Consider the following 27,393-nt stretch of genomic DNA (forward strand, 5'->3'; position numbering starts at 1 on the left):
TGAAAGTGTTCTAAGAACTCTCGCGGTGTCCTGAAATGTTCTCAAATAAACAAAATGGGGGTGTTCTGAGGACGCTGTCCGTATTGTTCTTTGTCAAGTTGAAAGTGTTCTAAGAACTCTCGCGGTGTTCTGAAATGTTCGTAGGGGGTGTCCTGAAGACGCTGTCCGTATTGTTCGATGGCAAGTTGAATGTGTTCTAAGAACTCTTGCGGTGTCCTGAAATGTTCGTAGGGGGTGTCCTGAAGACGCTGTCCGTATTGTTGGTAAATTGCAAGTGTTCTAAAAACACTGGTAATGTCTGCGGACATTAAAAGTTTCCATAGGCCATAGTTGAAATGTTTGACTGTATTGGTGTGATATGCTGCGGCGGTTGTGGCCAGGGCATAGAGTGTTGGTGCATGACCATCTGTTCATGCACCCAACAACCTATGCCCTGGCCACAACCACCGAAGCATATCACAGTTATAGTTGCTTATAACTTTGGGTCAAAAACAAATTTATAAGTAACAAAGTTATAAGATATTATGGGTGTGATATGCTGCAATGGTTGTGGCTATGGCATAGAGTGTATAATATGCTTACTGTTTGGTTTAGTAACTGGAGCACATGTATTTCTTGTTAATTTCTGTGATAAAAGAAAATAGCATGTTAGTATAAGTATTTTGTAATGACTTATAACATTGTATAATCAACATTGTTTTTTTTTTGGACCCTCATATTTAGTAGATTACAAACCAGAGTACTGTGCAATTTGCTCAGTTTCTGTGTTCGTTGCTAAAATCATTGGGTCTGTGGGAGAAAAAAAAATCCATGTTGGATTAAAAAAAAACTTTTTCTGTTATGCTACAGTTTGTTTGTTTTCAGTGTTGACTTGTTTCTGGCTAATGGTTTATACATTGGGTTGTTGCATTTTTTTGGAGCAGTAACACATTATTTATTTGTTTGGATATTGTTAAATTTTGGAGCAGTTAGATACCAATTGGCGTATTCTAACTGTCTATTTTTTGCTCTAATTTAGTGGTATTCATGTATCTGATTAGTTGTTGTAGAATCTTTGGGCAGTTATATAGCTTTTGGAATATTCTAACAGTTTATATTTTTTTACTACAAGTTTAGTTAAGGTTTAAGAACAATTTATTTATCAAATTTTGGTTTTAAGAACATTAAATAAGCGTTTGTAAGATTTGCTGGTAATCTCTGCTTTAGAGTAATGGTACTATCATTACATTCAAACTATCCACATTTCTTTTTTATATATGCAGTGTAGTGACCTGCATTGGTTGTGGCTCCTGCGTGGTAGATTATACCTATTGTTGTGAAGGTTTTCTTGCCAATTGATATTTGAACATGTGTGAATCCAGTCAGCTTACAGTGGATTTTGGTACCATCTGCATTGTAACGTAGAAACATTAGTATTACGTATTTACTATGCGTTTGTATTACTAATGTGGAGCGATTATCTGAATTGCAGGTAGAACAAAATCTACCATGGTTTGCATTTTGTACAAGTTGCTGAAATGGAATGGATTCACAATTAGGTATTGATATATATACAAAGCGTTCATTGGGGATTTCTTCTTGTGTCACATTGTTGCAGAGAGTGCATGTATGTTTCCACATGTATGAAATCTGGAAGATTTAATTTATAGGTATGTTTTTGTTTTCCAGTACTTGTAGTAAGTACATTAGAAATTCTTGTGGATCTTCCTGTGAGTTTATAGTGAATGTCACCATTACAGCACAGTAGTCCAATTGTAGTCTTATTCCATAAACACTATATGTGTTATCAGGATTGTTTGCTGCATTTCTGTGAAGTACTAACATTTGCATACACAATGGGTCTGTACTGTGCAAGTAAATGTTGTCAACAATTGGTGGTAATTGAAATAGAATATTCATTGCTACAATTGAGTAGCAACTTACACCAACTATATTTGAGAATTTAAATGGACCAGGTAGTTCTCTATCTGACTGCTTTTTTCGGAGTTTGTCTTCCTTTTTTGAAGAAGTACCTGGTTTACTTTCCCTAATTGATTCTTTTTTGCTTGTGGTACTTGATGAAGTATTAGTTTCTTTTACTCTCTTTGGAGGATTTGCAGTGACATCCTGTTGCATTTCTGTTTGATTTATTTTTCTTTTATAACGTTTTACTTTTTGTGGAACAGAACATGTGTTTAGATCGGGGTGTATAGTGAGCGAAGTCTATTGTATTCTAAAATGCAAGGAATATCAGCGTTTATTTTACTTGCATCAAGGTTGATTAGAAATAGACCATCAAGTGTACGTAAGCGTGATAATGCTACGTAGCTCATGCCTTCTATCTATCATTGCTTTGTCTAGGGTAAGACCTTGTGATTTTTGAATCGTGACAGCGTATGCAAAAGTTAGAGAAAATTGTTCTCTGCGTACATACATGTTTTTGAAGAGAAGGAATCGAGCTGTTGAGCGTCCTATCCTTTTTACTTCTGAAAGTCTGTCAAAGAGTATATTGACAAACTGAATTTTGTTGTCATGTGGGTATGTTTGAAAGCCAACAACTGTACCCAGTGCTCCATTAACTAGCCCTTGGTCCATGTCAAGGTTACATTTAAGCATTACACTGCAATTTAAGGATAATTTTAATATCTTTTCTAAGCCTGCTGTGTTTGAGATTGATTTTTCTAAACTATTTAGTCTTGTTGTGGCTTGGTCACACATAGGTAGTGTCATACCATGTACATCTAGTTTTTCTGTGGCGCTAATTTCCATTATTGGTTGCATTTCTTTACTTAACATTATTTCATTGAATTTGAAACAGCTTGCAAGATTTGGCCTTAAGGCCATACAATTGACATTTTTGTGGGCTAATTGTTCCATAACATCTGTAGCGCATGCATTATCGCCATAAAGTGCATTAATTTGCCGGGTTTTCAATATTGCTTCTGCTTCTTTAGAAAGTATACCAACTCTGATACTTTTTAAGATGTTGGCATAAGTGAGATCTGCAGATTGCCGCATGTTTTCTGTTAATTCTCTGTATTGGAAATGTTGCCAAAGGTTGACATTTCCAATGCTGCCAACAGTTTTACGGCAGAGTTTGTGTCCTAATGTTTTAAAAATTGGCTCACCTTTTACTGGTGTCAATTGAAGAAGATCTCCAAAAACAATAATGTGTTTTCCTGCAAAGAGCTCTTCATAGTTTGTTTTGAGTACTTCTTGTAATCTGAGGTGAATCAAAGCCAACATTAGGTTGGAGACCATACTCACTTCATCTATTAGTAGCATTTTCATTTGTTTCAATACTCTGCGTAGTTCCATTGCAGCTTCTGCCGAAAGTTTGTAATAGTCTAATTTGTTCTGGTGTTCTACTGGCAATAGTAGTAATCAGTGTAAAGTGACACCACCTATGTTGTAGGCAGCTAAACCTGTAGGGGTAGAAACAACAGCTGACAGTTTGTTGTTTGTCAATTGTTGAAGGAATTTATTGATGATTTTGATTAGGAATGTTTTGCCAGAACCAGCTTCACCACTGATGTACAGTAGTATAGGTTTATAATTATGCCAGGAACATTCTTTATTTTCATGTTGTACACCATGTGCAATTTGTTTTGTTACTTCTTCAAAAATGCTACGTTGTTCGTTGTTTAGTTTTGATTGTAGTATAGTTAAGTCTTCTTTATCTTCATACTGACACATGGTGTTTTCTACTTCTATCATAGATAATTCTGCCTCATTTATTATTGGTGGTTCTCCCAGTGGTTCTTGGTTTCCTGTTACAGAAGGTTGACTACTGTCAGGAGTGTCTTTATCTATTTGGGCATGGAGTTCTTCTTCGTGTTGCTGTTCATTGTGCAACATTGTTTTGTATTGTGTAAAGTTTACATCAGTTATAGTGCTTTCATTTGCTTTTAAAGCATCTTCATATGAGTCATAGTTATCTAGTATTTCTTCTTCTTTTCTCCATGATTTAAAGAGTTGTAGCATGGACATGTAATATACTTTTTTATGTTGAGGAGTCTTCAATGACAATTTGATATGATTAATTAAATTTGGCTTAGTGAGCTTAACTAAGCTGCCTTCACAGTTTGTCACTCTGTATTTACCTTTTTTTTCATCAGGTTTTATATTATTTTTGTATGTGTAGTTTTGGGCTATGTGGTATAGACACATGGTTTCCAAAGTATTACTTCTGTTTGGGTAGTATGTGTCCAATAAATTGTTTTTTAAAATGTCTTGGCTGTTGGGATCATGTTTGGCTATTGTCTCTATATCTTCGTATGATTTTAGAACTCTTTTTCTAGATTTAGCTGGACCAAGACTTAGCCATACTATATTTTCAGATTTACCATACAATGCAGTACCAGTTAAACGATCAGCTGCTTCATATGATCCACATTCTCTATGGGAGAGCATTTTTATGCCCACGCTGTATAATTTCGGAGACACTGTTTTATCTGATGACATGTCGTTCCAGAGGTCTTGGAGCTCTGTCTTTTCTGCTTTGGTTAAGTATGCTGTGACATATCGTGCAACTGCAGTAGAATTGTCTGCAATGTACTGCACATCTATGTTTGCATTCCATAAGTGGGCAATTATTGCATTATAATCATTGATATATTTTTCTTCTTCTTTTCTTTTTATGTAATATGTATTTTTAGGTGACTTACCTTTAACACTATGTCTAACTGAAGACATGAGGTTGTTCACTTGACCTGTATTTGTAACTGGTCTAGGGAAACCAAATCGGCATTTGGTGTAGTATTTCCGTTTGTTTTTGTATTTGCAACAACATTATTTGCCACATTTGTGTTTTTGAAATTGTAAAATGTGTGCATGAAGATCACTGTTTGTGTATTCTGATGGAATTTCACAAGTGACATATTTTTCATTAAACTGTAAAACAGTGACATCACTGTCTTGACCAAATTTAGGGCATCTTTAATCCATAAACGCATGTGGATATGTGGTGCTCCTCTGGCTTGGTATTCTTTTCTTCAATAGAAGTGTTTCACTTCTCCAAGGGGAGGAACAGTTTTATTACAAATAAAATGTAGCATAGCAATGAAGCGATGGTGAAAATATCTTGAAATATTAACAGGATCCAAAGAACAAAGTTCTCTAGGTGTTAATATATCTATGTTTGTTTTGTTTTTGTTTAATATGCGTAGGAAATCATGTAAATCTTCCCATGCATATTTTGCACAACTTAATGTAACAAACCAAGTGGGTGGGCCAAGGTTTCTGATCATACAATGTACATCTCCATGACATCGAAACCAGTACTCGTTAGTACAATGCATATTTGCTAATCGATTTGTAATATTTGATTGTAAAACCACATCCTTCTGTTGCACTTTTTCTAATGATTGTGTAGCTGTCATATTTTGAAAGTGTGATCCTGATTTTAATATGTGTGCAACTCCGTAACATAAAGTTGCTAGTTCACTTTCAAAGAGTAGGTGGAATATGTATTCCACATTTTGTCTAAATCTGGGATCTTCAGAATACATCCGTAATGAGTGGTATTCTGAAAGTGATATTTGAATAGGTCTATCATCATACCTTCCTCCTTTGCCAGTAGGAAAGTGTAGAGGAAAAGCATGTGCTTCTATAATTTTTTCCCATATGCTGATTGGCGATCCTTTTGTTTGACGCATTTGGTAAGTTTCCAGTGCATCTTCTACGGTGTCATTACACTGCAAAGGATGAATTGTATAATGGTGTAAGTATTTGATATTGTAGCAGGATATAGTAGCTCAAATTGACCAGCTTCTTGTGTTTCTTGAATTATTTCAGTTGTATCTTTCAAGTTTTCTTCAATATTAATTTCTTTGTAGTATTCATTATTCTCTTTAAGATATTGTAAGGCTTGTCTAACTTTATGTAAATCTACCAGCTGTTGCCATATTTTTTTGTCTTTTGTAGGTACTCCATTTACTAAGATAATTAAAGATTGCTGCATTGGACGTTGCACTCCTAGAGTATGCACATTTTCTTTTAAATCTAATGGTAAATAAACTACTTTTCCACTAATGCCTTTTACCAATTCAGAGGGAGGTAATTTAGCTGCTTTTGGTTGAAGGCGTATTATTGCTTGAAATGGGTGCACTGTTTGAATTATGATGCCCCCATATAAATTAAGTTGTTGCAGGGGTTTTGGTAGTGGGTATAATTCCAAATTATTTGTGATAGCACGTCGAGTTTGGTTGTTGTCAAGTGTTGTAGTGCAGTAACTGCAAAGTATTATGGGGTCAGTTATTTCATATTTGTTTTCTGCTACAAGGTAGAGAGCTAATTCAAACCATTTAGAATCTTCATTGTCTTCTATTTTATATGATGGGTCTACCGTTTTTGTGTTAATTTTATACAAAGTTCTGCGGCAACATACACATACATGGTTTGGTACTTCAGCTGATGTACTTTTAAATTTTAGTATTTCTTTTTAGTATGTGTTTAGCAAAAGCTTGCCATGTGTAGAATTGTTGCTAATTTGGTTTAAAGCTATTTCATTCTGTAAATGGCTTTCACTTCCAAAATATTATTTCTGGACATAGTCAATTTCTTGAAGTAGGTCTTTCGCTGTACCATGTAGAAGAATGTTATTTAAATTTGCTAGTGCTAAAGCAGGACTTTTAACATAGTACAGTTTATAGACTAGATTTCTTATAGTTGAATGATGTGTTAATATTATTTTGATATCATGGAAGGTGGTTTTACAAGTAGGTCCTGTAATGCAGGCCAATGAATGTCCTTGTAGTCCTGTGTATATGCGCACTGGTCAAGTATCCATATTTTGCAGTAGTTTAATTTTGATTTTGTCTTTGCTTTTTACATATTGATTGAGGAATTGGCGTAAAGACTTGAAAGATTGTTTGGGAATGTTACATATTTACGTGCATGGCATTTGTACACTAGACGTTCTGATTCAGTTAAATGGAAGGGTAATTCTAAGTTTTTAGGGCATATTTATGTAAGGAGTACTTCTTGTTCCATTATGGTATTATTAACTTTTTCATAACCTCAACCACTGCTATGTATGGCTATTGTATTTGTTTGGTTTTGTTTGTACGCTTCTTCATTAAAGTATGGTTCTGTGCTCGTAGTGTGATTCCATTCACCTCCGCAGATACTTAAGAAGTTATTTCTGTTGACATTTCGTTTATTGCAAAGTCTTTTTTGTAATTTAGTTATTAGTTTTGTTAGTGGTTTCATTTTGTTTAACACTAAAATAAATAAATTTCCTTTGAGAATAATTGCACTATCAACGCTTCTAAGATTAATTTCCTACGATAAGTTTTAAGCATTGAACCTGATTTCTCTCCTGTTTTTATAAGATTTTGAAGGACTTTGTGACGCAACATTTTGGCTAAAATACTTTTCTTGGTATGCTTACTTTGCACTATATTAAAATTTAAAGAAGCAGTTTTATCTGTAGTGATAGCTGATTTTCTGTTAATTTTGTTTTGGTTTGTTTTACATTTTGATAGAGGAGGCAAAGTTTTTGTTCTTGAAACTTCTTGTGTTTCAGTATATGACTGTATTAGCTGTTTTGTTTCAACTTTTTTTTACAAATTCTGCTAGAGATGGATGCTTATGTTGCACATTTTATTTTCATTTGCTCTACTTTCTACGGACTTGACTTTTGGTAGGCATTCTTTAGGGTATGTTGAAAAAAAAATAAAGAAGGTATGGGTTGGGGTGTTCTACAATGTACGTGTGATGTGTGCATGAGTGTTTGAGTAAGATGATGTAATGGTGTGTGATTGTGCATTGCGAACTACAACTAGTAGGGATGGGTATTCTTCAATTAATATGTTCCTAAACTCAGGTTCAGATGACAAAAAAAAATAAGATAGTGGTGTGCAGAAGTATAAATAGTAAATCTAATGTATACAATTAAAACAGTTGTTTGTTCTATAATATGACAATTCTAGCGGTTGAGTTGGGTAATTTGTGTGTCCAAAAATAGGAATTTGTGTCCCATTCTGGCTGTAAATTGCTGTTTAAGACATGGGGATTTTTGGACAGAATGGTGCACAATCTCTATTTTTAGGGACAGAAATAGCATGAATTAACTTTACAGTATGTTTGAGTAATAATACAAATATTATGGTGATATTCTACTTACTTTTTTCTAAAATGAACAGGTTAATTCTTAGTTCTTCTTTGTTCTTCAAATTCGGCTGCTTCTTTCCAGGAGAATGGTCTTCACCGCAATTGTGAAAGAAACAAATTAGTAATTTTGTTTGTATATAGCACTGTTTTTAATTTAGATATTGATTTTTTTTATTGAAATCCTCAGCGCCTTCCTAAAAACCATTAAAGCTATCTTATTTACATAAGATACGTTGAACCAGTTCAATACATATGATATGTTCTTAATGAACAAATTGTATTGCAATGACTAACTGTAACAAACAGAATATCTTTACTATGTCTTGTGAAATTCATAATGTACCACTGAATACCACTATTTCTGTAACTAAGTTGTTCTAGGTAATAGTGCCTCAATGTCATGCTTAAATAAAAGTAATTAAATAAATAAATAAATAAAAATATGTAATTGTATAAGTATTCTTTTTTGAGATTTTAACATAGAGTGTGCATGCATGCAATTTCGTTTGAATATATGTAGTCTATACATTTCATTTAAACATTTTTAGTTTACCATGATTTGAGTGTGTGTGTATAAAGAAAGTAAATAGTATAAAGGTTTATAAGTGACAGTTGATTTTAGGAAATTGGAAAATATACAGTAGATTCATTTTCCAGATTACACAAGCTAAAAGTCAGTTTGAAAATGTGTTCATGTACTGTACAGAAAATATGCATACCTGTAGTTTGTGTTCATGCATATGGATATGCATGGAGTTGCAAGTAGAAATCTTGGAGACTTGTACAGTATTTCTTGTAGATGGTGCTTGCCAATGATATGACACTTGTACTCAGAGAAATTCACAGTACATTTGCAGTGCTGATCTATGATGATGCAGTTAGATGTAGAGGTCTTGAATGTGATTGGTGCATGGTCATGTGATTTCTTAGCTACATCCAATGAGGGAATGGCACAGAGAGTAAAGTAGAAATGGTAGAAGGGCTGTTCATGTTACAATATGTCCGCGGACATCGGGAGTTACATCCGTGGATTTTTGGGTTCAGAAGTCATGCAAATGAGAATGAGCACTGAAAGGGATTGGTCAGGGAAGTTTAGTGGGTGTGTTGTGCCAGGAGAGAGTTTCACAGATATTTGTTTTGCTGAGAGAACAACAGATAGCTATGGCTGTGTGTTTCAGAAAACAGATTGTCTGGATTTTGGGAGATTCGTGGATACATTGGTTGAAGGTGCATGCAGAAAGCTGTGGAGTAGCTGTAGATCTTGGATTTCCACATGTGGAAGTACATTGGCATGGAGTACGTGGAATTAAGTGGTTGGACTTGCTACCTCTCTGAGCTACTTTGGAGACAGAGCAACATCCAGACATAATTTTAATTCATTGTGGAGGGAACAGTTTAGTACGTGTGACTGGAATTTTTTTGCAATTTGCTATGAAAGAAGGACTTGGGAAGGTCATGGACATGTTTCCTAATTCTCAAGTGATATTTTCACGGATTGCGCAGAGACAAATGTGGCTTCGTTCTTCTTCATTAGGTCCACAAATGGAAAAAGCAAGGCGCAATGTTAATAAGGCGGTTTGTGCCTTTTTGAGAGATTTTGGCATGTCCTCTTTTCACAATGAAAATATTATGTTTCGTAGTACATACATTTTTCTCAGAGATGGAGTCCATCTTACTTATGATGGCAATCAGATTTTTCTGAGAAATGTACAAAATGCATTGCATTTTAGAAATACAGCATCCATTTTGAAGTAGGTGTTAAGTATTTATAATTTTTGACATACAAACAGCTCTTTTCAGAGCCACCACTTCCTCCCAGAGAAAAATGCAATGGTTATAATAGGGTAGCACCCCAATTTTTTGATTGTTCGCGAACTGTCCGCGGACTTCGAAGAAATACAAAGGGCCCTGCTTCATTTATCTTCACTTCGATTTTTTAACCGTGAAAGGTGGCTCTATTTTTGTTATTTTGTATTTTCTTTGGTTTTTTATACATGACACATTAGGAGAGGAGGGGAAAGGAGGGTAAAGGGGGACACCAACCACAGGGATAAGAAAGGGCGAGCTGAGAGAGGAAGATGTATAGTTTTATTTGGGTAGTGACCAGGTCTTCTTGTGCTCTGAGACGATAGTCTCAAAAGCACTCCGAAGTCGCTCCCCCCTGCAGAGTACTGTGTCACAGTACATACATACAACTGTGACCCTCGAAAGGTAAGGGTCCTCAGAATTCTGTATGGCCTGTGAGGCAGCTTGAGAAAGACGCTGTCCCACAGAGGTGGTCCTTGTGGTGACAGGATCAGAAACGGAGGATGAAGTAGAGGAAATCAACCTACTACGTTCTTCGCAAGGTACAACCTTGCGAATAGCCCCAGAGTGAAATGACCTCAGGTGTCGCTTCATGGTCGTGGTCCCAAAGCTGTACGAACCGTGCTTTCCACGACTGAGTATCATTTTGCACTCTTTGCAGATAACACGGTTCACACGAGCCTTAGGACCATTCCCATAAATGGTAAACAACTGCCACACCCAAGACTCACGCCTAGTGCGGGTAGTAGGGATTTCCTCTACCTCATTCTCGTCATCCTCTTCTTCTTCCTCTGCATCTTCACTCCTGTTCCCCTCTTCAGGCCCTTGGGAAGGTGGTGGTGGTGGAGGGGATGGGGGTGGTGCTGAGGCAGACACAGCACCAGGTGGCAGCAGTGGAGCCACAGAAGCAATCAGGTTAAAGATGGAAATCTGCAGGTTGCAACAAAAATCTCTGTGCTCTGTAGAATAGCCAGAAACACAATGAGAATAAACTCTAGGGCATGGTCTTTTATAGGGGTGCTTGTGCGCGGTGCACGGACATGCGCGCTGTCCGCGGACAGATCGGACACAACAAAAGGTTCAAAAGGTTTCAAAAAGTATGTATAAACTTATAATTAGTATGTGGGAGTTGTGCTATGGTGAGTTTTTATTGGAAAATATTGTGGATTACTTGAAAATGTACATTTAAATTGTTCGGGGGCACGAACAGTGTCCGCATTCAGAGCACGCAATCAGCGTGGGTGCGGTCACATGGTCACTTTGCGAACATGTTTGCGAAGGAAGCGGCTGTTCGCAGGACACCAAATGCATGGGCATTGGTTTGCGCATGCGCATTGATGTTCTACGGACACTGTTCAGGTCCTAAAGTAATTAAAAGTGCGTCAGACGTCAAACGAACAGTTACGGACAGGTGTTTGTTCTTAGAACATTGTCAACTTGCTTGTGAACAATGCGGACAGAAATAGCGTCCTCAGAACACCTCCATTTTCGTTTCTTTACGAACATTTAAGGACACCGCCTGTGTTCTTAGAACAGTTTCAACTTGCTAACGAACAATACGGACAGGTATAGTGTTCTTCAGGACACCTCCATTTTTGTTTATTTACGAACATTTCCGGACACCGCAAGTGTTCTTAGAAGAGTTTCAACTTGCTAGCGAACAGTACGGACAAGTATAGTGTTCTTCAGGACAGCTCAATTTTCGTTTATTTACGAACATTTCAGAACACCCGCGCAGTGATGTCATCTTTGATGTCCTGGGTGTTAGTCTTGGCAGTGCACGGTGGTGGCGCGAGTTATAGTTGCTTAGCTTACCATAACTGGCGAATTTCAAGGGTTTTTCGGTTTTACTTGGAACCATAACGTCCCTTTACAAAGTTTTTTTCACTAAATTTCATAGGTTTTTAGTAGCGCAACTTAACCATAATGTCCCTTTAACAAAGTTTTTTCACTGAATATATATATATATATATATTTATATATATATATATATATATATATATATATATATATATATATATATATATATATATATATATATTTGTGTAGAATCTGGACATTCAATGTTATAATTTTAGTAAGTTCAACCCATGGAGATAGGAGGATTGATATCTGTGTGTGTGTCGTAGCAAAGAATAAGACGAAGCTCGAAGATGGATCAAAGGAAGACTGATTGGCTTGGTGTCAAAGGCTAAGAGCAGCCAAAACTGGTTATCGGTCATTGAAGAACAGCGAATGTGAGATGCCGAGGCATCCCTTGTTAAGTTGCAGAGAGAGAACACTATGAGTTTCTTCATTTAAGACAATGAAATGCTATAAAATGGGCTTATTGACAGTCTCTGATCATGTGAGTCCAAGATGGAAATAGATGTGGGCATGCAAGTCTGAATCTTGATGAGAACATGCTCACACTCCCTTATATTCCCAGAGATGAGAAGCAACTACAGAGCCAAGTTCCAAGACAATCTGAATGGCAGACAGCATGAGTGATGAGAGATGATGGGCTAATTGGGTGGGGAGGTACTGTCAAGTCCACCCACCAGCACCTGGGGTACCAGCTTACATGCTGCTAGAGAATCGAATGTTCCAGAAGAGTACAAGAGTGCCAACCAATTGTAGGAGGCCATATAACGAAGGACCTTATAGTTTGATAGACAATGGTGTGCCGTGTAGCTAATAACTGTTGAAGATGACTTGCCCTAAGGGAGGCATCCCAGCCTCCCAGGAGGTTTCCCACCGGACTGTAGAGACCCAATCACAATCATATCCCATATAGAAGGTATATTTAGATACTCCCTTTAGTCCTATCACAATCCCGCACATGTTTTTGTAGTTTGCCACATAGTGTGATGTCACATATGATGAGTTTTTGCTACAAAAGTATTTGTTTTTATGAAATGTATTCAGATCATGCTGTGCAACATCCGTTGATGTCTGTTGTGCTCCCTGTTTTAGATAACTGATATTAAAACAGACGTTTTTGCCAACTTCCTGAGTCGGTCTTCTTGTTTGCTGTGAGAGTTATTCTCCATCCCAGCCACCATACAATATATTACCTTAATTAGAAGGATCGCAAGGGTTCATTTGGTAGCATGTCGGATGGTTGAATAGAAATACCCATCGACCTATAGACTCTAGAGTTTCAGACAATCGAGTACCCTCTGCCATCTAGACGGAAGATCGCAAGATTTCCTGTGGAGAGCGGCCGATATAGAATTCTTGCAAGAAAATCGAGACAGGTGGGATGGGTCTCCTTTTGACAAAATTCCTCCTGGTTTCCAGAGGAGCTTTGTGGACAGAAGGCGAAAGTGGTCGATTGGAGGGGGAGTCGATACCGAAGGCCTTGAGCTGAAAGAGCAAATGGTGTGTAGACTAAGGCGAATGGCAAATTGAGGGGATGGGATTTTGGTAGTTTAAAAGTAATGGATAATTAGAAAGTAACAGGCACAAATAAAAGGTAATTAGAAAGTAACAGGGAAAAGTAACGTGTGATTCTTTTGGTGCGTACTTGAGAGAGAAGGCCAGAGAGTCCTAATGCAAGGGGGTTCAGAAGGAGTTGTCATACACTTGAGTCAAAGTAACTTAGGCTACGTATTGGACAGGTCCATATAAAATGACATCTCAAACCCTGTGATCAGGGTATAATTAGGGGTAGAAACAAGAGGAGTGATCACTGAGGATAAATGTGAAGAGTCGACTAGTTTCTATGTGCATTTGTGGTATATTAAGGTGAAAAGAGACAATTGTCTAAGGAGAGTTGAAAAAAGGTTAAAAAGATATAGCGTCTATCTAGAGAAACTGTCGGTAGCAACTTAGACGTAAACTGAGATTAGTGAAAAAATAGAGATTTGAGCAGCGATTGTTGGAGCGCCAACATATTGTTGTTTTCATAAAGGTATATTGTGTAAACACGGGTATTGACAGTCAATTGAGACTCGTCACAATGGGGGACCATACTCTTCTGATGCATTTATGTAAGACATTGCCAAAACATATGCCCAAGTCCAAACAGTACAGTGCAGAATGGGTGAAAAGCACGGCAGATAAAATGTTCATGCCATGGCCAAAAGAGGGATTGTCGTCGAAAGCTGTATTGCAACACATGACCTCATACTTGCACACTGCGTACACGGGAAAGAAATTTGAGAAAAGGTTAGCTATTTTAGAGCTTTGGAAAATGTACCAGGAAGAGAGGGAGGATCCGATACCTGAGGATTGGATGCTTAATCAATTAAAAAAGAAAGGTGTTGAGCCTTCTGCTCCCCTTGCCTCACCTGAGGTAAAAGGCAATAGCACAGAAGACATAGGATTGTATCCGTTAAAGAAACTAAAAGCGGCAGCCGGGTATAGTAATCCGATATACGAATATACAAACCGCCTGCTTATAGTAGTGATGAAAGTCCAGAGGAGACTATGAGAAAAGATGAGATTTATATGGTTTTACAAAACAGGGAAGAGAAAAGCGAGCAATCAAATGTATTGACAGAGACAGAACACAAGATCAAGAGGTGAAAAGGAGAGAAGGATAAACTGAAGTAACACTCATACAGAACGAAGGGTTGGGAGGACAGATATTACTCAACCTAGATGGGAAAAGCATTGAGGAAGCTAGACAAAGGGAAGATCAAGATGAACAGGATAGAAAAGATAGAGAACGAGAGAGGAGATTGAAAGAAGTCGAGCATAAGAGGAAGAGCAGACAGCGGCGAGAACGGATGTATCAGGAAGAGCAGCAAAAGAAAGAAAAGAGGGCAGAGGAGCAAAGGAAGTATGACAACAGAGAGCAATGGAAGAACGGGATAAGAAAGAAAGGAAGAGAGAAGAGGAGGAAGCACAGAAATTAATAGAAAGAAGAATACAAAGATGAAAAGAAGAGGAAAAAGAAGTGCGGTGTAAGGAGAGATGAGGTGAGAAAGGAAGAAGAAATAACGTTTTTTTTTATAGTAACTGATAGTTCACACAATTATAAAAGCCATATCAGATTTGTATCATAACCATGCCAACCTAGTGAGCTCAGACAAGCCATGGAAGCCATGGAAAGGCTTTGTGGATTCCCCTCAGAGAGCCAGTCACAGTTCAGTTGGCATGGTATAAAGCATGAAGCATATTTCTTTTTTTATTCTTGCATGAGAGGATCGGTAACACCTCTCCAGCCTGGGAAACTTCAAGCAGTAGGATTCTTGGAAACCAAGATTCAAAGAGTCACACTCACAAAGAAAGGGCCAGTCTTATACCAGGATGTTGCATATCAAAGGGCATTTGAAGGCCTGCACCTAGGAATGGGACACAGGACAGTCAGACAGAGCTGAGGCAATAGAGGAAGAGTTTCTCCATCTTGATTTCCTCTGTTCCTCCTGTCTCCAAAAATTTCTGCATAGAAAATAAGTTTGGGTATAATGCTAGAAGACAACATTTCCGTGTTACATTGGGCCACATTACGACTATGGAGGTAGCCGTGCCGGTAAAACCAACATGGCTGCCGCCGGAGTAATTTTTATTCCGGCACCTGGCAATGAGCAATTACCGGGCCATTACAGCCCCGCCAGACACAGTAGTTGCCCATTCCCAGGCACCAGTAAAAAATGCTCCCCTTTCCCATTCGAGCCCCATAGGGCTCAATGGGAATGGGGAGACTGGATGCACCGGCACCATTCTGAATGGTGCTGGTGCATCCATCGGACATGGTCTGCTCACGGATGCCGGTCCACCCGGCAGGTCAGACTTGGCAGGCGGTAAGGCACCCGCGAGCAGAACTCGTAATTTTTCGATACGGTAACAGCGGTACTTGCAAGCTTACCGGTACCATTGTTACTGTAGCAGCAAACTTGTAATGAGACCCATTGACTGGATTGGACCACTAAATCAATCTTGTTGACATTTTGACTCTATAAGGAAGGGGTCTCTCACTCCTTGATTTATCTTGGACTCTTAGGGACAGAATAATGTGTTTTGACACTGTTTTGAGAGCAGTTCTTTCCAAAGTCCTAAGCCAGAGGTGAAGAAGGAAGTTCCAAGGCAGGGTAAACTCTGTTCCCTATTTAAGGTGTGCATGCCCTTAATTACATATGTATGTGGACCACCTGTGGGAATGTATGATTGAACAGCAACCTGTAGGGAAACCTGAGAATGGGCACACACCTTACTGCGCACATGCACATGTTTGTGATTCCGGGGATATTATGCTTGCCCATGAACGCCAACCTGGGCCCTGTGATTGTGAAGGAGTGCCCCCACCTGGGATGGGTGTTAAGGCTAGCTCCCAGAACCCCTTTATCTGTGGGAGGGAAAAAAGAAATTGCCAGTGACCTCTATACAGCCTGGACAATTTACATTCTGCCTATGGTATAGATAAAGGCGAGGTACATTCAAAGACTCTGTCAGCCCTGTAACACAGTGATGTTTATAGCATAAACTAAATAAATATAACAGCGTTACATTACAACAGTAAAAAGATTGACCAATATATAGGATATTGTACTTTACAGCTCATCTCATGGATAACATACCGTTATTCTGCTTAACATACAGGCAGTATTTTGCATAAATATGCTACTATTGTTAGTATAATACAGTTCATACGAGATACATTTTGAGGTAATTTAAGAAACACTTATAATTTAAACCTTCACTGACTTCAATACTTGTGAACCTCACCCTTTGCCTCAAATTACTGGGCTAAGAGCAGTAACACTCGGCCCACTCGAAACCCTCCCTGGGTAGCTGCAGCCTTCCCCTAGACACACACACACAACACTAGGGAGCACAGAACAACCAAATCACACAGACAGGACATGCATCTGAATAACCCCAACCATGTTAGCTGAAGGGATCCTAATGTAAGCTATACAACCACCAAACCACAGAGAACTGTGGTTACTCTGATCGATAAACTTTTAGAAGACAGTGCCAGAGCCAATAAAGTTGCTGCTTCTAATGCCACCTTAAGCAGATAGCTAACAGTCCAATAACTGCGCAGAGCTCCGGCCATTCAATTAATGTCAACTGACGTTCTCTGTTTATTTCTTCATTATATCTCAAATAACATGTGCATACAAAATGTACAGGGCTTCAGTAATCCTGTGACCAAAATCCATTTGGGCAAAGGACGCTGGGAGGGTCTCCTCTGTTAATCAGACTAGGCTTCTCTTATGGGGAAAAGACAATACAGTAGCTCCAATTCCCTGGCGACAGCCTCCATCTCACCACCATATGCACAATGCAGTTGTCGAGCCCCTCTGCTTCCAAAGACAGGACAATCCACCAAAGAGGAATGGTTACTGTCTGGTGCTGAAGAATTTGTTTATCAGACAAAACAATAGTGCCATCGGAAAGGTATTTATTCAGTCAACACATATAAATCTGATCCTACTGCCTGCGTTCCCAGATACGTCGTGTGATGTGCTACTACTGCTCAGTTGGATGACTCTCACGTGAGTCTTACTCAGTTTTACAGAGATTTGATGTTTTCGTTTGTGGCACTAAAAAAACCCACTAACCTAACTGAGAGAACTCTGTGACTTCAAAATATAATGGAGCTATACATCATTATGGGACTGTAATTTAAGCTTCCAGCCCCCAACAGTGTAGAGGGGCAGCCCAGACAGAGGGAATGGAAAAAACTCTCTCTCACTCAGAGAGAACAACATTCCCACTAATTATGTCACCTGAAAAGTTAGTAGCTGAGTCCTTGTCACATGTAGGCCAGCTTTGGGTGACTATAAATATGGGACGAAACACTCCCCTCCTTCAACTTATCTCATCGGATTCTAGAATGGCCAGCAAAAGAGTAGCAGCTTAAGAGAGCAGCTCCTGTCCTCCACCTTGTCAACCATCAGATTGTCATTTTCAGGCAGAAATGTTGGCCAACAAGTAGATTGAGACCCTGGAAAACCCCTCGTCTGAAAAACCGAAACAAATGAATAATGATCCAGATGAAGAAACACCAAGTAGTGCAGATATTTTAAACTCATGAAACAAGTGGCCAACGATGTCGTCGATGTCAAGGCAACCCTGACTGACTTGACTGTGAAGGTCAGTAATTTGGAGACTCGCATGGTGGATGTGGAAGGAAGAACATCTGGCTTGGAGAGAGAAGCCTCAGGCAGTTACAGAGCCTATCAAGAGCTGCAAGAGGGAATTAACACACTTCAAATGAGAAACATGAATTTGGAAATAAAGCCTAGAGGCAACAATATTCGCCTGATTGGTGTCCCTGAGAAGTCTAATCTAATTACCTTGTTAATAGACATCTTGCAAGAATGCTTACCTGCTTGTGGATTGCAAAAAAAATGACTTGTGGTATTCAGAGCGGGTAAACTAGAGGCTGGAAAATCAAGGCAAATAATCATCTCTTTTTTTAAGACTTCCATAAAGGAAAATGTACTATGCATTACAGGGCAGCAGGAATCACTGTCTTGGCCAGCTGACTTGATACATATCTACCCCGAAATTCCAAAAGAATTCGAGATTAAAAGAAAAGCATTTGGGGAAGGAAAACTTTTTTTGCCTGAAGGGGTTAAATTTACGATGCCCCAGAACAGGCCTGTGCAATGCTTAGGAAGAATCCTACCAGAAATCCCCTATTTTAGGAGGTCTGACTATGCTTAACCTTTTAATATTTGTGTACTTAATGTTTACTTTGTACAGTGATTACTACATGACTGTATTTAATTTTAGTTAATTTTAGTTTTGTTGTTTGAATTGTGTTCTACAGTTAACGACTACCGCTTGCGCATTATGAACATTTACTAACTTGGTTTTAATGTCTTTATATCTCCATTGTTGCGTGCGTATGTTTGGCCCCGTCACTAATGGTGGAGGAAAGGACCTAAAAATCAGTAACACGCATCTGAGGCCATAACGTGGCTGTGGTGACGTTCTTTACTTGGGTGGAGTTATATACGTGTGTATGCCTCCGGGGACGGTTGGCTTGGAAATTGATTGAGAGTTTCTCCATTGGAGGTAGTGGTGATGTTTGGGGGTCAATGCAGGTCCTCGTCGCGCTCAGTGTGGGCAGAAGCGCCTGTTTGGAATGCACGCAATGCTGCGTCTGAGCTTTCCCAAGGTTGATGGCCCTTTTTTTGCGCTGCCCTGGCCCCAACATGTGCGGTTTTGTATTGGGACAGCATGGTGCACCATCTATGAGCCTCGTTGGTGCCTTTGAATCTCTGTTCTTTCGAGATGTGTGTGTGCCGTGATGAGCCTTCCCCTTGCAACCCCTCGCTGTAGTTGACACTGGTGAGACTGTGCTTGCTGTCCTGCTCTGTACCTTGCACAGAGCTTGCCGTGGGAGCTGATCCCATATTTAAATATTTCTCCTCTCCAGGCCACAATTTAATTCTACCTCAGACAAGGTTTGTTGCAGCATTTTCTAGCCAGTGAAATAGAGGGTACGACAGCAGCAGCCTACAGTATTGTGCCCCTTTTTTACAAGTAATGGGGGTCAGCGCACAATGTGATCACTCAGTAATTTCAGTAGCTTAACACACAAAAACACCAGTTGCATAAATGTGTTACTAACCCACTGGGGCGATTGTGTGCACGTGTTTTTGTTGGCGTGCCTGGGCAGTCATGGTGGTGGAGAGCGGAGTTAGGGGGCTCCTTTTGTCCTCCTCTCGGGTGGGTTTCACCACCTGTTCGAGACGCACGTGCATTGGCAGTGATCATTTAAAGGGGGCTTATTTGTAATTCCTGAGGCATTGCTTAATGGGGACCGTGGCCTTTGGGGAGCTCGGGGTAGGTATATCTTTATTACATTGATCACTAGGGTTGCCTTGAGCTCTCTAACACACATGGTATTCTAAAAGCACAGGAATGGCACATCTGCGTTTCACTAGCGAGTATTAAAGGAATCGAATAGGCTACGAGGATAGTTACTTTTGGTTTATTTTATTATTTTTTTTTCTAGCTGAAGGATTAATAAGGACTTGACTAGGTGTTGGGCACTCAGTTGCTGGTTAAGATGTGCTAAATTGTTTACTACTATATTATGGTTTTGTGGGATGGTTTTGTGGACCGAGATATGCATTTGTTATGGATAATGTGAAACTGAATTGTGTGCTTAACAATGGATTGACTGGAAAGTTGTGTGGTTTTTTGCTGATTGTTAGTCGAACATGGAGCTCAGGCCGGATGTTGTCGTGCACTGGTTGGTGGATTGTGTGCTTGGAGTGGTCTATGAGATCATGCTGCTAGGATAAGCGGCCAATCAGGGTTGGAAGGCTAATTTGCTTCTGGATGTTGTTACGGTGTGGCCATACTTGTGCTTTGTTAGAAGTCAATACTGAGCCTCCTATTCTTATTTCGGAAACCTCTTGTGTCGGGGTAGTTTTTGTGTGGGGGCTGATCCTTCATCTCAAATGTCATTTCACGATGTGTAGGTGAACGTACTTAGGGGTTGGGTGCTTTTAGGAGTGTGAATTATTTTGTTACATTAGTGTCAGCTGCAAATATTTATGATGGATGGGGTGCGGGGACTGGGGTTGGGAGCTTTATACTATTTTTACTTGTGACTATTGTGCTTGACACAGCGTTATATCTGACCAGTGGGCCATCTAATTGTAACTGTCACCAGAATTGTCTGGTTATTCATACCCAGTTTGGGTGTGGGTGTCTCCCTTTATCTTTTCTTATCTCTTTCCTCTCTTTTCTTTCCTTTTTTCTTTATTGCAATCCTTATTTGTCTTATATTGGGATGTACAACATGAATTCTAGATCTATTAATCACCTTAACATGGTCTCATGGAATGTGAATGGTCTTAACAATGTTGTGAAATGAACCAAGGTGTTAACTTATTTGAAATCAACGCCATGTGACATTGCTTTCCTTCAAGAGACACACCTTGATGCTAATGAAACTGGGAAACTTAAACGGGGATGGGAAGACCAGTCCTTTTTTTCAACACACTCAACCAGCAAGAGAGGTGTCTCGATACTTTTTGGGAAAAACTTACCTTTAACAGTCCTGTCCAGCAAAGCAGATAAGGACGGAAGAATGTGTCACAGTCAAAATACAAGATACAATACTACTGTTATGTAATGTGTATGTACCAAACACAGATGATCCTCTTTTATTCTACATGCTTGCACAACTAATTCAAAACTGCAATGTTGACTCAATTGTGTTAGCCGGTTACTTTAACCAATTATTGGACCTGTTCCTTGACCGCTCAAATGGAGATTGTTCACGAATCCCAAAGAAAAGCAGGAGGTCTCTAGAAGGCTTGATTACTGAACTCTGTCTGGTGGACATATGGCGTCTGGAGCACCCATCGGAAAGAGATTATAGCTTTCACTCTTCGTGCCATGACACTTATTCACGCATTGACTTCTTTCTGACTTCTGGACAAGTGACACCAAGTTGCTTTGGTTCAAGAATAGGACTCATTGATATCTCGGACCACGCACCTGTATCTTTGTGTCTCTCTCTGCAATATACTTTGGTTAAATCTGCAAGGTGGAGAATGAACTCAAACATTCTGCAGAATGAACAAATTAAAGATGAAATTATGAAAGACATTGAAGAATTCATTCAAATCAATAAAACAAAGGACATGACAGTCTCTACAGTATGGGAAGCATTAAAATGTTTTATTCAAGGTGTGCTGATATCTAAAACTGGCAAATACAATAGGATGAGAGAAAAAGAAAGAAAGAAACTGTCTGCAGAAGCCAAGTGTTTTGATAGGCAATTTTCTGCAAGCCGATACGAAGGAATTAAATCTTAACTGAGGAAGACAGAATATGAGCTAAATGAACTAGTATCAGATCAAATTGATTATGCATTGTTCAGACAAAGAATACATTGTTTTGCAAATCGAGAGAAGGCTGGTAGGCTCCTTGCGCACAGGCTGAAGGTGGCTGAGAGTGATGATGTTGTCACTGCAATTTGAAATCCTAGTGGTAGATCGGAAACGCAATAAAAAGGAATAAATGCCATGTTCCAAGATTTTTATGAAAATCTCTACAGATCAGATTTGAATTATGAACTAGACACTATGAAAACTTTCTTGGACTCCTTAAAATGTCTTACCTATCTGATGATCAAACAGCTAGTCTTGAAGGTAACATAGAAATAGAAGATGTTTGTTTGGCTGTCTCCAAGCTTAATATGGGCAAGTCACCTGGCACCGATGGACTAGCTGTGGAATTCTACAGGATTTTGTCTGACAGCGCACTGCAACTGCTATGTGATGTTTATTACATGTCTTTTGATACTGGATCCCTACCAGATACTATGCGGCATGCTTTAATAACTGTGTTGGGAGAGAAAGATAGATCCCCTACAAGATGTGCAAATTATAGACCGATCAGTTTCATTAATACAGATTGCAAGATCTTGGCCAAAACGTTAGCAAGAAAATTGAAACCGGTGATACCTTTGTTAATTCATGGAAATCAGGTCGACTTCATAACTGGAAGAGCTGTGGCAGACGATATGAGACGTTTGCTATTGGCAATTGAACATGGGCATAAACAAATGAATGCTGCTGCTGTGGTCTCATTAGACGCCGAGAAGGTGTTTGATTGTATTTAGTGGGCCTTCCTGTTTACTTGTTTAGAGAAGATGATATTTGGTCAAGACTTCAAGAAATGGGTATGACTGCTGTACATGAATCCATACGCAAGCGTGCTTACTAACGGTCTTATTTCAGAATAATTTCTGCTTCATGGGGTACCAGACAAGGGTGTCCACTCTCCTTGCTATTATTCATCTTGTCAATGGAACCGCTGGCAGTGCTGCTGTGATCTGATGACAATCTCCGCTCAATAATAGGGGAGGATCATGAGAACAAATTCTGGCTTTACGCGGATGACCTGCTAGTAGCTTTACGCGATCCTGAAATTGGCATCCTTCATCTAATGCGAAATGTTCAACAGGTTATAAGGTTAATTGGGATAAGTTTGAGATCCTCCCAATCAATAATTTGTGCTGGCAATATGCCTGCAATCAATTCTAATTTACTTGGTGCCCAGAAATAAAGAAGTATTTGGGTATCTGGATAGGACCAGAGGTGGTGAAGTTACCGAGGATGAACTTAGAAATGATAATGCCAAACCTTCAATCAGATTTGGATAGATGGAGACTCTTGAGGCTATCCATGTGGGAGAAAATCAATTGTATTAAAATGAACTTAGCACCACATGTAAATTATCTCCTATCAAATCTTCCCATCAAGGTGCCAAAGCATTTTTTTAAGGAGATCGACAGGATCATGCAGAAATTCATATGGGATGGCAAACCCCTGAGACTTGCGTTGTTGAAAATGCAGCTTCCTCAAAAACAAGGTATGCCACTGTGTTCGGAATCCTGAAAGCATGTCGTAAGGGAGATCCAGAGTGGGTTAATGTTTGGGCAGAAGAACTGGTTGAAATCATTGATCAGGGTTGTTGGCTACAGTGCTGTGGTAATGTGCGACTGATGAGTATCCACCAGGGCCTAAGAGCATTGCAAAACAAACTCCTTTTTAGGACTTACTGGACGCTGGTTCGCATGTTCAAGAGACACCTTCTGGAAAGCAAATTATGTTGGAAGTGCAAGCAAGCAAGGGACACTCTCAGTCATCTGATCTGGTTCTGTCAAAAAACTAAAATATTCTGGGAGGGGGTTTGTGAAAGACTATGTTTAGTCTTATGTTGTACAGTTTCAATGACTGCAACTCTTTTGTTGCTTGGAGATGTATCTATGTTAGAGGATATTCAATTCAGTAAAAAAATATGGCTCCTCCGAGCTTGTATGATTGCAAAAAAGATGATTTTATAGTCCTGGAAATCGTCTGCCTCTTTTTGCATCAATGATTGGGTGGAAGAGTTGCTCACTGTCTCCACCTATGAAAGGGCTATTTACAAACATGCCGGGAATACTGATATGTTTTTGGACCCATGGGGAGCTTCCTTGATGCCTATGGTTAATGTGTCCGAATTGAAAGCATATACTGATCTGTTCTTTCGTAATTCAATGTTGTTTGCAAGGTATGTTGATCTGTTCTTTGTGTATGTATAGGCCATTGATATTCTAGCCAAAACAATAGTCTTGTTGTGGAATGTTTCATGATTATTCATGAATTGTACAAATAATATGACTTATTTTTTCTTTATGTGGTTCTTCATTTTTTTCCTTTTTATCTTTCCCTTGTCTCCTCTTTCTCTTCTTTCTTTACCTCATTATTAAGTACATTTTAGCATGATCACTTTTGGTTACCGAGTTTGTGAGTTCATCTGCAATCGTCTACTGAATATTTGAACCCTTGTTGTCATGCTTAATTTGTTTATGATAAAAAATAAAAATACACAATAGAGATTCTCCTGATTTTCACTGCATTAGCCGTGTCTCTCTTTTAAATTTTCAGATCGGCAGGGCTAAAACTGATGAAAATTAAAGTTTGTTTCTCTGTCAGTCTTCCGTTAAACTGCAAGGCGTACAACACTTTGATGAGACTGCCTCTGTAAGCAACACAAACCGGGGCTACATTAGGCAAGACAAACCCTCTTCCCTCCAACGTTCTCCCCTCCTACCTCTCAGCTGCACACAGGCCGGGTGTGGAAAAATGCCAAAAAGCGCTAGCACACTCTTCAAGACAACTCACACTGTGCTCGGTCTGAGCATAGCTAGCCACGGGTCATTGCTCTCGACTTCCCGGGGGTCCCTAGTCTGTCACCACTCTTTTCCCCTGGAGGGAAATTACTGACACTAGCCAGGAAGGCCTGACTAGACTGCCGAATTTCCCTGGTGAAGGTTCCTGCCCCCTCACTCTCGATCTGTCTGGACAATCACGTGCAACCACCCCAGGTACCGGGGCTGGAATTACGCTGACGAGTGCAGAAACCTGGACCTAGAAAAGGCCTAAGCTCTATACCAGGTTCCAATACCTGGTCAGCGTCCTCATTCTGGGCTCTCTCTCCACAGCGGGAAAGCGCAGGATTTGTTTTACCGGACTCGACCAAGGGGGTGGTTTCCACAGGGGAATCCTTCTGATGCGTCAGGTGAAATCAGCCAGGCTACACCAACCCCATCCATTTTGTCATTCTCTGCATGCCCAGCCCCAAAAGTGATACAGAATGGATTTCCGCGGTGCATAAATGAAAAAGAAATGGGACTAATTGTCCTGCAAATACAAAAGAAACTCAAAGGGGTGAAAAAGTGCTTTTTTTAGGAACAGTGAATACGACAAACTCCCCACACGAAGCAGGAAAAACACAAACAGAAAAATGGACATCCAGCGTGTCCTAGCCACAAAAGTAATACAACAAAAACACATCCATAACACAGTGCAATTTCCACAGCCCCGCCATAATAACATGTCAGCACAGATTGCAATTATTTGTTCTCTTCATATTGCATATCCTGGTCTTTGCCAAACACAGATTCATATAAATGTTTACACCTACACACCCCCAGGGCACATTAAGTGGGAACTTACTTTTGGATCAAGACCTTCGCTCTCTTCCCATTGCCTCACTGGAGTTGAAAGACTCCTGTTGGTGCAAGCTAGACTCCCCGGGCTGTGAGTGAAGAGGAAAAGGACTAATGTTGTCCATGAGCCCCTGGACTGGGACATCGAGCAATAGAAGACGCCAATCAGCTGGATTCCTCTATTCTGCCACTTCGTAAATTCCTCAATCCCGAGTCGAGCATGAGTTCATCTTAATCTGCAGAGTTAACTATAATTTTGACACTACAAAATGGTGATATGTTCAGACAAAATGATGCATTAGGTAACCTGAGGAAAAGGATTCATCATCATGCTGCTGTTAATGAACCGACTCGCTTGTGTCGCGCAAAACACAGTCAAAATGAACCAAAGCGTTAACTTCAACGTTCCTCTTCTGTAATTGTGTGGCATTTCTGAAGATAACACTGGATCATTAAAGTGTAGCACAGTTTTACATTTTAATTGGGCTATTTATGTCCATTTTTCACATTTAATGAAGACATCTATATTCATCAGGTTGGAAGGCTAAGTCACCAATCTAGTAATACAGACAGATTATCATGCACATTATGCCTTATAAAGATGCCTAAATGTTATTTCCTTGTTACTTGCCAGCCACCACTGTGTGGATTGTAAACAGTGTTAAATAATGCATGTCATCTTTTTGGCTATAGTTTTGTAAGGTAATGCTGTAAATTGGTCTCTTAGATAACAGTTGGCTTGTACTGTCTGTTGTAGCCTTGCCATACTCCCACCATCCTATAGTTATATTACCTTAAATTCAATTTAAAGGCCCGGAAAGGAAGGGGATGATTTGGTGCGCTGCAGTATGCTTCCAAACAGTTACAATGCACTAACATTTTACTGTCACACTAAAGAGAGATAGATCAAACTTACAGAATATGTCACAACCACATAGCTACCCACCATTTCTGTTTTTTTAACATGCTATGGCACGGGAATCTTAAAAATTATCTGGAGGGTTGCCCGTACTTTTACCATTGTTTTTTGATTCCTTGATAATCTTCCATCCAATTCTTTTCAGTATTGCTTTAGTCACCTGAGATGCCCAGATGTGGATTCTGAGCTTGCTGCACCAGAGACGCAAGCTACACCTCACTGATGATGCGCACTGAGACCAAAGCATGTCTGGGGTTGCTTGTAATTTTGTGCAGAATGCATGTGACCTAGTAGTTTGCGCTGGACTGCCCCTTTTAGTTTGGGACAAAAACAGATTTGCATATGGTCGTTCTGGTTCTGTAGTAATATTGCAGGCTGACAGGTGATAGTCTGGAGGCTTTCCCGGACATCTGCCAGTTGATTTTAATTCATTGTGAGTGGAAGGAGGGGTCCCAGATCCCCTCCCCCATCCATTCCGGGTCAATGCACACTTCCTGGTTGTATTCTGGCACGGCTGCTTTGGGCACAGGGCCCCGGCCACAGGGCACCCATGTGGGAATGTCACCAGTGAACTGTAGCCCTTGAAACCAGCCCAGACTAAAACCCATTAGCACTCCATTTTGTGTGCCCACCAACTCCATTTTCTTTTCTCATAATGGCAGGCCAGCCATGAAACTAGAACACAGGCCTGTAGCTCTCCCCTCAAGACGTGCACAGCGAGCAAGCTATTCCCCCACCTCTTCCCCTCTGTTATCCATGCGACTGTCTGGTTCTCATGGGAGGCTGGCCGCACAAATTAAACAAACTTTGCACTGTATCTTCTGTCTTCCTTCTTAGTTCAGTGACCGACCGCGGCGCAGCTCAAGGCCTGGCTGCAGAGAGTCATTCATCTCTATAAACGTGCCCCCATATCCTTTGAACTTGCTTGAACAACTGATAATGACCCTTGAGTATGTAGTGTTTGTTCACACTTAATTATAAAAAAGCAAAAGTCCTTTTCATATATTCACCCAATTAGAATGGGTTATTCATGAACTGTTTCATTGCATGCGTAGTATTCAGAGAATTGTAGTATATAATAGTATATCAGTTTTGTTGCATGAAATATGTACAAACGAAATACTGCCGTCAAGTCTCATTTGTATAAATGTGAAGAATACTA

The sequence above is a fragment of the Ambystoma mexicanum genome, chromosome 5q (assembly GCF_040938575.1).
Source record: "Ambystoma mexicanum isolate Mex_15411 chromosome 5q, UKY_AmexF1_1, whole genome shotgun sequence".
Lineage (NCBI taxonomy): Eukaryota > Metazoa > Chordata > Amphibia > Caudata > Ambystomatidae > Ambystoma > Ambystoma mexicanum.